At 35.5% G+C, this 11,462-nt stretch overlaps 1 pseudogene; it reads right to left on the reverse strand.

The window, feature by feature from the left end:
• Positions 1-11,090: 11,090 nt before the first annotated feature.
• LOC132282790 (small nucleolar RNA R71) lies at positions 11,091-11,189 on the reverse strand (annotated as a pseudogene).
• Between the last annotated feature and the right edge of the window lie 273 nt (positions 11,190-11,462).

The raw sequence follows: 11,462 nt of genomic DNA on the forward strand, positions 1-11,462 counted from the left end.
CACAAGTAGGTTGGAACCACACAATACATGCTCTAAATCCATAACTACTAAAGGATGACAAATGTCGAATCTTCAGAGCGTGATTCGTTACGCGTTATAACAACATCACATGTCGAATCTTCAGTGTGCGATTCGTTACACGCTATAACAATATAATTCAATATTAAAAGTATGACTTATACATCCATTACAAGTCTAAAATCATGCTTCGAACATACTACCAATATTAAACACATGATTAAATCTTCAACGCAATAGAAAGGGAAATTAATTACATAACCTAATTAATTTCTCTAAGTTTCCAATCTCGATTTAATGATCCCTAATTGACACATGTTATACAACATAGTATGGTCAATACATATACCACATGAAAAACTTAATTAGGTCATTAAAACAATAGGATGGAATTTAATTAAATCATGATAATTAAATTCCTAGATTCTAAAACAGCATCAAATGGTCCCAATTTAACTTATGCTTGTGTATAAGTCCTAGTCATTACAAATATCAAGTTAAAAACTCAATTTAAGCTAATGGACCCATTCAATAGATTTTAATTAATTCTTTTAATTAAAAACTCTAGAATTTCATACTCATCCTAATGCGCTCAAATTAAAGTATGTTAAACAACATGCCATAACTTAATTTAAAAACATATCATAAGTTAATTTCATGCAAGGTACGGCCATGAGAATTAAACTTTCAGCAAAGATAATTATTAAATAAAAATTTCAATTCATATTCAAATAATTTTAATTTAATATATATTAACAAACATATCAAATCCAAACTTTCTAGCATTCCACAATTTAATTATAAGTTATACATCATCATGAGAATTAAATCATAACCATAGAAATTAATTAAATTAAATTATAAGACTTAAACAAAAGCATACATACAAGTTTTATAATCATGGAAAACACTCCATACAACATATATAAAATCCTAAAACATCCCCTACTTCAATTTGAGATGAAAATCTCAAAAGCCATCAAAATGAAACGGCTCCGAATCCGACGATACTTCGGGGTTTTGTTGGGGACAACGTTGTGAACAAAAAACTCCAAAGAGGACCTACCAAAATCCTAACTTAGCCTCAAACCCGAACTCAAAAATTGGCCAAAAACGGGTTCTAATAAGGGTGAAAGATGTGCGTCGTCAAGACGAACAATAAACACTAAGGCACTACACCTTTTTACAAAAGGGAAGTGGTCGGAAAAGATGAAAGAAGACCGGCAGCCATGGCTGCCAGGGATGGCCGGCCAAGAGAGGGGAGAGAGAGAGAGGAAAATCTGATATTTTCTCTTAAGTCACTCTATTTATAGAAAATCTCAAAAAGTGCCCCGAACGGGCCCCGCCAGGTCCGGAAAAGTGTAATTTGAGCAAACACGATCAAATGACAAAACTCTATGAATGAAAAAGATTCAAAATGAGAAAATATAAACAACGAAAGAAACGACGTCAAAAATCGAGTCCCGAGCAGAAAGTTATGCCCCAGACAAGTTCGGCAGCAACCGGTGCCGAAAACCCTGAAACTGGAAAAAATAACCAGAAGGAAATTCAAAGAGCACGTGACTCAATGAAAAGTGAAAATGAATCTCATAGGAGGATATAGGCTCAAAACAAGGCATTTAGCAATAACTTTCATTAATTGGACAATGGCCCATCCAAAAAGTGAAAACTGCACTAATAGCCCAGAATGAAAATATTTTCCAAAAATATTTTCTTAAAAACCCCTAAAACAAAATATTTTCAAAATATATTTACGAAAAACATCCCAAGAAAAGAAAAAGATTCTGAAAAACTATGCATCCATGCCCTTATGGACACCAGGAGTAACCAGAGTACTTTCTTACAAAAGTAAAGATACATATTTCGTGGAAACCACTTAGAATGAAGATATGTGAAGTCAAAAACTAACTCCGAACACAAGAAGTGAGGTTATGCCAACAAAGTGACAAACGGGAAAAAAACAAAATAGAGAAAATAACGAAATTGGGAAAAAGACGAAATAGTGAATAGTGTCAAAAAAACGAAAAAAAAAAAATGCGGAATTGACTCGGTCCTCAAAGGAAGTTGTCAATCCAAAGAAAAGAGTCTCAGAACTCACTCCAGAGCACTGGAGATGACACTAAGCGACGAGGAACTGAACCCAGGAAGGAAAAAGATCAGCGAAAAAAAAAAAAATTCCGTGAAAATCCGAGAAAAGAAAGGAAGGAAAAAGACCGGGTCATTACAATGCCCCATTTGGATTATCACCATTATTAGCCATGTCTGATTTAAAGAATTCTCCTAATAATTTAAGCTAATTTCAATGGTAACAATTACTAACAAAAAGAAAAATTTCAAGTGAAGAAAAACAACAAAAACTCACAAAAGGTCCTAAAACCAAAGCTTCTATTCCTTAGGCGTCTTCGTCCTTGCTGCTAGATTCCTGCACTTGAAAAAATAAAAAATAAGGTGAGATAGTAGAAAGTCCTAAAGCTTTAAATTCAAATAAAACTAATCTCAAACTCAACAAAACCGTGATATAGTCCCCGGCAACGGCGCTAAAAATTGATGTGTGTTTTTATTTATGAATAATAAAATACCACTCATAATAGAACGAATCCTTGTAGGATTGGGCTATGTTGAGGGTGTCGAATCTCAAGGACTATTGTGGTTTATCAAGTCTTCAATTAATTACTATTTTAATTTAGAAGGAAGATTTGATTTGTTGTGTTGTGAAGCAATTCAATAATAGAAAAGAAAATAAACGGAATAAAAGGAATGAGATCAAGAGAATAAATACTTAGGGATTGACTTCACCATGAACCTCATACTATGGTTAACTGTTCAACCTTGAGATTTCAATAGTTATGTATAATATGGAATTAAACTCAATAACTTTAATTTAATTCAGATTTAAAGAAAGATGTTTCATGAATTTCAGTTAATAATAACCTATCTTCGGTTGACATGGATTATCTACTTACCTACTGCTAACTAATTTTGTAGTATAACTCGTCTTCCCTAGGCATTGACTATGAAAACATTCATTCATGAAAAACGTTTAAACACCATTACATGGTCTCCATTCTTATGTTCGGCAGGGCTTCGCTAGATACCGTCCAATAAGAATGGGTTGAGAATAATTTATGAGCAATTATATCTAAGACAAGGTAATAACTATTCAGAAACTATTAATTCATTAAAACACCAATTGAGTTGACTCAGTTGCTCAAAATCATGTAATCAGAATATATAAACTATTAAATTCCCAAAGTATAAACAATCAAACCATAATAATCGGATCAGGTTATATCAATGCCCTAAGAGAGGAATTAGCTACTCATGACGACGCAAGATACATCTGTGTTATTGTCTTCATCGCCATGGACAGCCAAAACTCCTTTTGGTTCTTTTTCAAACCCTAAAAGATGCCATGACAGAAAGATATGAGAGAATGGATGACCGATTCTGTGGCCTTCTCCTCTTCTTTTATAGTGGAGAACAAGTCCCAATCCCCTTTGGATTGGTTTTATGGCTTTTGGTAACAACTGGGCCCATAAGGAAATAAAGAAATATGATTTTTGGTCATTCCCATATGTACTTACGACTTCTAGGATGTCCAGGCTCGAGCTCTAAAGTCCCAAGCTCGAGCTTTGAGGTTTAGGCTTGAGCATTTGGGTTCAGGCTCGAGCATCACTTGCCAGCAACTTTGTCCGACTTTGTAACGCGATTTTGACCCATTTAAAGTGCAAATTTGGAGATGGCTATTAGAGATAAAAACATCAGGCTTCGAGTCTTCTTCCTAGAGCAGCTGAGTTTTCTCAATTTGGAGTTCCGAGTCAAAATTTATGCCCAAAATACTGAAGCAAGTTCAGAGTTTTTAGCCATGCTCCAGCCCAAACTGTTGGTGCTCGAACTTTCTGATTCGTGCTCGAGCCTTAAAGCTTAGGCTCAAGCTTTGGGAGCAAAATTTGTTCAGAATGTCTTGTTATTAATGGTGCTCGATCCTCTCTTCATGGTGCTCGATCCCAAGGTGTTGGGCTTGAGCTTTACTTTGATACATAGCCAAATTTCTTCAACTCTTTTCCGAAGCGTCTTTTTCTTCAACACTTAGAATATTTTTAGGATTGAAATATTTTAACATTACTCGATCCAAGCATCATGGGCTTGAGGACTAGGTACCATGCTTGAGCATTTGGTAGTCAAGGCTCGAGCCTTAAATAATGGTGCTCAATCTTTGAGTTGAGGCACGAGGCCTGGGAGCTTAGAAATTAACTTTTTAAATTCTGACGCATCAAATGCTCAAGCTCTTAGACAAAAACTCAAGCACCTTATATTTAGGCTCGAGCTTTAAGGTACAAAGCTCAAGCTTTCTTGCCTTGGTGGAATTTCTTGTTTTGTGCTCGAGCCATAGAACTGAGGCTCGAGCTTCTGAACTTAAACTCTTCGAAAATTCATCATTTTGACTCTCGGCTTGCTTCAGATGACCGGCAACGATGCGGTAAACTTCATTATCAATCTTTTCATTATAAAAGCCCGGTTTTAACTGTTTCTTTGGGAAATCACCTAAAAACATGAAATAAACATAAATCAGTATAAAACAGGATAGATATATCACTTTAGGTCTTAACATATGCGTATTTAAGGGCTCGAATATGCAATATTCAATGCTCATCAGGCCTCATTATTGAAAATGTTTTAAGGAATGATTTTGAAAAATCTTTTGAGCCAAAGGCTCCATTTCCGGATGCTTTAAAAGCATCCGCATCATTTGAAAAACAACAAAGCAAAGATAATGAAATCATTAATGTGTTTAGGCAAGGCAAAATCAATCTTCTTCTCTTAAATGTGATTCGACAAATTCCAGCTTATGCCAAATTTTTAAAAGATCTTTGCACTTTAAAGAGGAAGAACAAAAGCCAAGCACCTAGGAAGGTCGTTTTTACCGAGCAAGTGAGCTCTATTTTGCAACACAACACCCTCCCAAAATTTAAAGACCCCAGTCCACCTGCCACATCATGCACTATACGAGTGTTAATCTTCTCCCTTATTCGGTTTATGTTCAATTGGGCTTAAGTGATTTGAAACCGACGTCGGTAGTTTTACACCTAGCCGACCGATCAATTAAAAAACCCCGGGGTATTAAAGAGGATGTTTTGATTAAAATTGACAAGTCCTTCTTCTTAGTCGATTTCATTGTCATTGGTACAGAACCGGTCCCAAATCCTAAGAGCCAAATTTCCGTTATCCTTGGCCGTCCTTTCTTGGCTACCGCTAATGCCAATATTACATGTAGAACGGGGATAATGAAAATCTCATTTGGCCATATGAAAGTGAAGTTAAACATTTTTAATCCAACCCCCAATTCTGTGGACAAACATGAAGATATATGTGTTGTTGAAAAATATTTTGCAAATGAATTTGAAAAGAATGAGTCGTTGATTTGTGTTGAAACATCAAATGGTTTGCTTTCAAAAGAGATTTCAAAAGATGTTTTAAAATCAAATGTTGAACGGGAATGGAAGCCCAAAAGTTTTGATAATCAAGTGCCATTGAAAGCACTTGAACCTAATCCAATAATTTCCTTAGGGAATAGTTTGTTCAGTGGGGTTCAAAGTTCCATTTACCCCACTGAGAAGGGAATGTCTAACAAGATCTTTGATTTGGGCTAAAAGTGCCCAGCGTCTTGCTAGAGACGTTAAAGATGAATGCCTTGTAGGGTTTCCTAACCCTATTCCTCCTTCATTTCTTGTTTTGTTATCTTCTACGTCGTCTAAATATGATTTGAATTGGTAAAATCTAGTTTCCAGGCAATTTCTTACATTTCCTGCATTTCCAGTGTATTTTTGATTGATCGAACCCTTTGACTTTATGGCTTCTCATCTTCCATTTTGATCGATCGAAATTACGTCTTTTAAACTTCCGAAACTTGCTTTGGCCATTGATCTTCCCACCCCAACCCTAATTTTTTTTTTTCTTTTTCTATTTTTCTCTCTCCTCCATTCTTTTCTTTTCTTTTTCTTTTTCTTTTCTCTTTCTTCCCCTCTTCTCTTTCCCTCTCTATCTTTTTGTTTTCCCTCTACCTCCCAAAACCCTCTCATTCTCTCTCCTGTAACTCTTCTCTTCTCTCTTAACCTCAACCTTTCAACCTCTCACTCCGACCAAGGCGAGGAAACCCCACACAACCCAACCTCCACCTTCTCTCCTCAAGCCGAAGAATCCCAAGCCCCATCACCGCCGTTCTCCATTTTTACTGGCAAAGAGTTTTGGCCAAAGGGGCCAAGCCGTTATCTCTCTTGCTCGAATCTCTATTAGGTTCTTTCTTATTCGTCATCTCCGGCCGATTTAGGCCAAGAAGAGGTTGATCCAACTTTTGGCAACTCTTTGCACTTTCCGGCGAAGCTCTGACGAGCTTCCGATCATCCCCTCTGGCCACGATGAGGCCAAAAATCCTCCATTTCGCCTTGAACCACTTCGTTTCAATCCTTTCTTCCCTCTTTTGGTTCCGGTATGCAGGAATTTATTTTTGTTTTATTTTTTTTCATTTTTTTTTTTTAGTGTTATTTTATTTTATTACATTCTCTTACCCATTTTAGTTTTGCTTTCTGTTTAAATTTATATTTGTATATAATTGTTGCATAAAATAGAAAATGGTGTGTACAAAAAATAGAAAAATCAAAAATCAATATCAAAAAAATAAATAATGAAAAATTTATAAAAACAATGGACCATTGGACTGACCATGAACTGTGATTGTGTTGAATGGATGACGGAAAAACCTTGTTGAGAAAAAATAAAAAATAAAAAATAAAAAATAAATTGGAGAATGATGTTTGATTGTTGTAGTTAGAAGGAGAATGGGTAATTTAAACATGTATATTTGTGTTTGTGGGCGGTGTCCCTTGTGCCGGATGAATGAGTTTGAGAAATTTTATTGAATGTCTATTTCTATGAAAATGCTTGGATTGTTGATTAAATGTTAAAATGCATATTTGTTCTGCCTTTGAAAATTTTTGAGAATATCCATTTTTAAGGGGAAACCACGCCGAATTTTTACAAAATCAATTTGGAACTTTGATTTTAAATTCCAAAAGGCATGTAGTCTATTTTTGAAAACTTGAATTGGAATTGGAAAAGAGTTTTGAAGTTAAGACTTTGGAATTGAATTAAAAAGAAAGAAAATTTTCAAGTCTTCGGAAAATTGTTTTGAAACTCAAAGTTGTTATGAAATGTGAAGCTCTCGACTTTGGAAATATCATGATTTTGGAAAATTGTTTGTTGATTTAGAATGCAAAGCTTAAATGCCAAAATGTCAAAGTAATATGTTGATTTGAAATTTGAAATGAAATGAAAATTGTTTGCCTTGAAAAATTCTTGATATTTTGAACTTGAAATGGCATTGCAAATTTAAATTGTTGTAAGCATGAATCCCGACTTGTTTCATTTGCTTGTCTTGAGTAGGAAATGCATGGATGTTGCTTGATTCTACTTGTTTCAAATGAATGCAAGTTTAACTTGACTTGAATCTTCTGCTTTTGAACTTGAAATTGCAAAGTCTTGCTTAAAAATGCTTAAAAGTGTTTCAAATGGACCGTCTTGATAGTTTTGATCTTCAAATACTTTTAGCTCATGGTTAAGGTGCTTTGTTTTGGTAAAATGTTCCTTGATTGCTTAAAATGCTTTGAGATCCCACTTGTTGGTTTTAAAAGGTTAAAAAAGGAAAATTTTGAACTCTGTTTGAAAATGAGAAGTCGAGCTGCTTAATTCCTCATTTTGTTGTTTATTCATTACATGATTCTTATTATGAAACTTTTATACAATGCATTAGAATGTTTGGACTCCATAGTTTTCAAAAAATTCTAATTTTGCCCCAAAAATGTTGAGAAATTCCAAAATTTACCAAAATGCCCTTGATTGAGTTGAAACTTGTTTGATGAGTGCTGAAAAGTGCGTATTTAAACCCCTTAAGCTTAGGCATTCTAGTACCTTTATCTATCTTACTTTTCCGTTTTAGATTGATTTCGTATTATTTTCATTTTCAGGCACTTATCCCGAAAATAAGCTAACTCAGCCAAATAAGAGCTTAATTAAAGCAATTCTGGGATTAAACAAAGAAAGGAGCAAAGTGGAGAAAGAAAGAAGCAAATAAAGCCAAAGGTGGGAAGCAGCAAAGTTCGATCAATCCAACTTCAAGGTTCGATCGATCAAACAATGATCGATCTCAGCACTTCAAGATAGATCCAAACCTTGACCCAAGAGCATGAAGTCCAAAAAGTTCGATTGATCCAACACCACCCTTCGATCGATCGAACACTTTTGTCCTTATTCAAATGATTGATCTTATCCACAACTGCACCACCCACTAACCCCTTTTGTCATTTTCCCAAAAATATCTCCCAAAATATCTCGGATTTGTCTTTTCCCAAAAAGCTCAACCAGTTGGATCGATCCAACCTAAGTTCGATGGATCTCAGCCAGTTTGATCGATCCAAGTCTAAGGTTCGATCGATCGAACTACCTTCAGTGCGAAAAAATTAAATTTCCATCTCATTGAAAGTTGTCATTTATCCAATCATTAGGGAATATTGTGTACACGACCCCAACTCATTTTGGGTGTCATTTTGACCTACGTATATAAGGATAAAGATTGCTTTTTACAAGGAGAGCCATATATCATTTTCATATCATCTCTTGGAGAGGAAGCATAGAGGAGGAGGCAAGAGACACCATTGGAGTTCTTCATCAACAAGGAGCAGATTTCAACCACGGAGTTAGCCCTTGAGGGTTGGAGCAACATCACTATGAGTGGATAGACATCCTCTTGGGACTAGAGTTAGCCCCAAGCATGTTTTCTATATCTTAATCTTGTGTATTATTGAGGGATTAGTGTTGTAATTAATGTTTTGACACTTTGATATATATAGATCTTGCTTATTCAATGATTTATGTGGTTTAATGCTTCCAATTGATCATTTCATTCTATCCATATGTCTATGTATGCTAGAATAGATGTTCATGTGCTTGTCTCTAGATTTTGTGTTATTGATGCATGTCTATGTGTATTGATGCTATAGATTTGGAGATTATCAAGACATAGTGCTTAAAAAAATGCTCTTGTGATTTTCTTGATGGTTCATACTTATTCCTTGATGGATTGTGCCTCTCCCCTAGTTTATTTTCATGCTTGTAGCGTAGGTGTAGTGTAGTTGCAGTGTAGTGTTAAATGGGAGGACAATCTATGCTTGTTGTTTGATAATCCAAGCTTTTGAATGCAAGAAGCATATGTCTCTAACCTTGTGTTGTATTTGGATTATGAGCTTAATGAAAGGATTAATGACCTGTTTTGATCTATTGTGCCTCTCACATTTTGTTTAGACAATATATACTTCATTGCTTAGATATATTGTGTCTTTCACATGATGTTTAGACAATACATTCTTAACTAATCATCCTTACTAGTTGAATCAACCGAACACATACACACACCAATATTGCAACACACCATTTGCCCTCATTAGTCACTTGTCAATGGTATAGAAATGCATTACTTGGTGGTGATCTCTAAACCACAAGATCTTTCTCTCTCTTACTTACTCTTTATTGCATTCTTTTGTTATCACTTAGTTTAATTTAGTTGTTATCTAATCAACCAACCAACCAATTGTTTGATCACTCGACCTACTAGCCCTAATAGCGATTCCACGACCTTGTTCGATCCTCACAATCCCTTGGGACGATCCCTACTCACCCTAGCTATATTTATAGTGAAAGGTAGTAGTGGCTTTTATAAATGTAAAACTCTTGGCCCTCGCCTTAAATTCCACATACTTTTTAAGCTTGTGGTATAGCGACGCACCACGTCAGTTTTTGGCGCCGTAACCGGGGATTGATTGATTTGATTAGGCAACGTCATATTTGTGGAATCAATTAGGATTAGTACTCTTTTGATCGTGTCTTTACTTTATTTTTATTTTTCTTTTTGGTTACTTATTGTGTTATTCTTACTTAACTAGGTGCATTGTTGGAAAAGAAGCAAGCAAAGGAGCATTCAAGCTATGCAAGGAAGAAAAATAAAAAAAATAAAAAAATAAAATAAAAAAAAAGCTAAAAATTCTAAAAATTTGCTAAGCTAAGCTTTAAATTTGGAGTTGAAGTGCTAAAGGACCTTTGTGAGACTTTCTTTACTCAATCCCTTAGTTAAATCATCGGCCCGCGTGGAGGCTTATTTTTAATTGTTCTTGCATCATTGTTGTTAAAGCATAAGAGTATGAATTAAGTGTTTGTGGAAGAAGTCTAATTGCATTGTTGTGAAGACATAGTGTTTGTCATTCTTTGTGTTTGTTGTGTTTTGCATTGTGTATGCATGGACGTCGTTCATTGATACCTACTCTTGTCCTTCTTGATTTGCATCTTGAATCCATCGTTAGAAATCCTAGGGGAAGAGGAAGTTCAAATAGAGCCAATCTATCAATGGATGACCATAATAATGATCATGTTGAGGACCTTGGTCATATAGACCAACAGGGCATCCTTCATCCCAATGTGCACAATGAGAACATACAAGTACCATTAGGCATGCCTAGGCCGTTCATTCACCAACCACCACAATAATAAGGCCAAGTTCCATATGGAATTCCAAGGCCAATGTATGCTCCACAACCTCCCATCATCAATCAAGGAATTCAAAACCAAGGTGTTCATGTTGCACCTCAAGTAGCTAATCATCCTCTTACTTTAAGAGACCATTATGTGCCTAATGAGTATAATGCACTTACATGCATCCAATTGCCTCCATTTAGAGCACATCATTATGAAACTAAGCCCCAAACCATTCAAATGCTTCCTAACTATTATGGACTTCCAAGTGAAGAACCTTACAAGCATTTGGATGAGTTTCTTGAAGTATGTTCCATCGTAAAATATACGGACATGCCGGAAGAGGTTTTAAGACTCAAACTTTTTCCATTTACCTTAAAAGACAAGGCAAAGTATTGGTTTAACAATCTTAGGCCTTTTTTAATCACTTCTTGGGCAGAAATGCAACAAGAGTTCTAGAAGAAGTACTATCCTATTTCAAAGACCAATGCCATGAGAACCTCAATTCGAGAATTTTCACATGGGGATGGAGAAACGTTTCATGAGGTATGGGAACGCTTCAATGAATTGCTTAGGAAATGTCCACATCATGGCATGCCTAAATGGAAATTAGTTCAATATTTCTTTGAGAGCTTATCGGACAACTATAAGGGTATAGTTGATGGTTCCATGGGTGGCTCATACATTGATAGGCATGAAGATGACGTGTGGCGTCTTTATAAGAGCAGGAGTGAAAATTCTTTGTATAGAACACTATCATCCAAGAATGGTAGAAATTCACAAGGTAGGAAGAGTGTTGGCTTACATCAAGTCGACCATTCAAATGAAATAGCCGCCGAAATGAAGTCTTTATCTCAAAGGTTTGATCA

The sequence above is a fragment of the Cornus florida genome, unplaced genomic scaffold, assembly GCF_030987335.1.
Source record: "Cornus florida cultivar Cherokee Brave unplaced genomic scaffold, ASM3098733v1 CherokeeBrave_3.0.0_Hap2_Chr01, whole genome shotgun sequence".
Classification (NCBI taxonomy): Eukaryota; Viridiplantae; Streptophyta; class Magnoliopsida; order Cornales; family Cornaceae; genus Cornus; species Cornus florida.